Genomic DNA, 2,500 nt, shown 5'->3' on the forward strand with positions numbered 1-2,500 from the left:
TCTTCTTCTTCTTCTTCTTCTTCTTCTTCTTCTTCTAATTCTTCTTCTTCTTCTTCTTCTTCTTCTTCTTCTTCTTCTTCTTCTTCTTTTTCTTTTTCTTCTTCTTCTAATTATTCTTCATTTTCTTCTTCTTCTTCTTCTTCTTCTTCTTCTTCCTTTTCCTCTTCCTCTTATTCTTATTGTTATTCTTATTATGATTACTGCTATTTTTTATTTTTTGTCTTTACCTTAGTTTTCATAATATTTTGTCCGTTCTTTTCTTTTCTATTTATTATTTACCAAGCTACTTATTTTCTTTATCATTCTCATTTTGCTGTTTTATTTCTTTGTTTTCTATTTTTTTCGTTTTTTTTTTTGTCATCGCCCTATTTATATCTATATTTTTCCCGTTTTCTCTAGCATTTGATTTCCCATTTTTTTTTTCTCGTTATATTTATTTAGGTTCTTCTTTCCTCTATATGTTTTGTTGTCTTCATTTATTATATGTTTCCTTCTGTCTCTCCGTTCCTAATTTCCTTTCTTCGTATTTTCTTCCAAGTCTTGAATGATTTTTTGTCCTTATTCTATTTTTATTTTATTTTGATCCTTTATTTTATTTTCGTTTTTTATCACTTTTCTTTTTTGTTTCTTTGTTCAATGTTTGTTCTTCAATTTTATTCTTATTCTTATTTTATTGTTATTTTATTCTTCTTTTTTTTTTGTCCTGTGCGTCCCAAGTCGTCAGTTTCCTTCATTTCTTTCGATTTTATTTTTTTTGTTTATGTCTTTTCTCAACTTTTCTTCAGGGCAATCTTCAGGTCTTGTCTATTATTTTCGCCCGTCCTTCATATCTTTTCTTACATATTTTTTTCAATCCTCTAATTGCCTCTTTCGTTCTTTTTCTTGTTTTTCTCCTTGCGTATTCTCTCTTCTATTCCCTTTCCTTCTTTTTTTTTCCAGTGTTTTTATGTTTTTCGTCCGTTTTCTTCATTCTTCCCTCTTTTTAATACCGTCTCCTGTTGTTTTTTATTTTCTTCTTTTCGTGATTTCTTCTATTTCCAAACTGCTGATGTTCTCGTTCATTCCTATTTTTCTTCTTTATTTATTTGCTTACGTCTTTTTTCATGTTATTTTTTGCCTGTTCCACATTTTTTCTTCTTTTTCAGTCTTTCAATTATCTTTTTCGACCGCCTTTTTCAGGTTTCTTTCTCTTTTTCTTCGTTTTCTCTTTTAAATCTTTTCTCCACTTTTCTTCTCCATATTTCTTTTTCAGGCTCTCTTATCTTCTTCCCCATGCTTCATTTTATATTTCATTTTCTCGTTTTCTAACTTATTTTCATCTCCTTGCAACTTTCTTCGCTTTACTTCCTGCGTTCTTTCTTTCTTCTGCTGTCTTTGTTCAATTTATATGTCGTCTTATTTTTTTTCCAAACTCTAAAACACACCAATCTTACTTTTCTGTCCTGTTTTCTTTGTCTTGTTCTCTTATTGCATTGTCTCTCCAACTCTTTTTTTTTTTTTTAATCTTTGTTTCTCTTGATTTTCAACTCTTGCTTCGTTTTACTTTTTTCCTCCAACATTATTCTTCCTTCTCTCTTTCCTCTGGTATAACTTTTTCTTCACCCTTCACCTTTGTCTTTATCCGACATTATTCCTCGTTTCTCTCTCTCTCTCTCTCTCTCTCTCTCTCTCTCTCTCTCTCTCTCTCTCTCTCTCTCTCTCTCTCTCTCTCTCTCTCTCTCTCTCTCATTTCGCTTTCTTCTTTCGTTTCCCTTCTTTTTCCATTTTCTCTGTTTCCTCTCTTGAGACTTCAACGAATTTTCTTTTCTTTTTCCTTTTATCGTTTACTTTTTTCACTTTTTTGGTAATTTCTTGTATTTTCCTCGTTTGTATACATTTTCTTATTGTTCATGATACTACATCTATTCGCCTCCTCCTCCTCCTCCTCCTCCTCCTACTACTACTACTACTACTACTACTACTACTACTATCACTACTTCTACTATCACTACTACTACAATTACTACTACTACAATTACTACTACTACTATTACTACTACTACTATTACTACTACTACTACTACTACTACTACTACTACTACTACTACTACTACTACGAACAATAGAATCGCTAACAACTTCAATTTTCATCATAGTCTGTCATCTAATATGCGATAACAGCGGCCCCGTTTTCTTTAATGTAATTTCATTCATTCGTTCTGTTATTATTTTTTCCTCGCTCTTACCTTGAAATCCGGTGTCTATATGCTGATTTTTCTCATTTTCTTTATAAGGGAAATGCCACTCTCTCATACACATTCTCTCTCTCTCTCTCTCTCTCTCTCTCTCTCTCTCTCTCTCTCTCTCTCTCTCTCTCTCTCTCTCTCTCTCTCTCTCTCTCTCTCTCTCTCTCTCTCTCTCTCTCTCTCTCTCTCTTACACGCGTTTCGTTTTCTTCTTCCTTTATTTATTTTTCAGTATCCGGTTCGCACAGTTTTCTTTCTTTCTTTCTCTCGCTTTCT

General features: G+C 32.2%; 1 protein-coding gene across 1 annotated transcript in view; it reads right to left on the reverse strand.

Moving 5' to 3' along the window:
• LOC126981744 (uncharacterized) overlaps positions 1-2,500 on the reverse strand; it is a 457,088-nt gene that overhangs the window by 183,044 nt on the left and 271,544 nt on the right. The gene's annotated exons all lie outside the window — the stretch shown is intronic.

The sequence above is a fragment of the Eriocheir sinensis genome, chromosome 49 (genome assembly GCF_024679095.1).
Source record: "Eriocheir sinensis breed Jianghai 21 chromosome 49, ASM2467909v1, whole genome shotgun sequence".
NCBI classification, from domain to species: Eukaryota; Metazoa; Arthropoda; class Malacostraca; order Decapoda; family Varunidae; genus Eriocheir; species Eriocheir sinensis.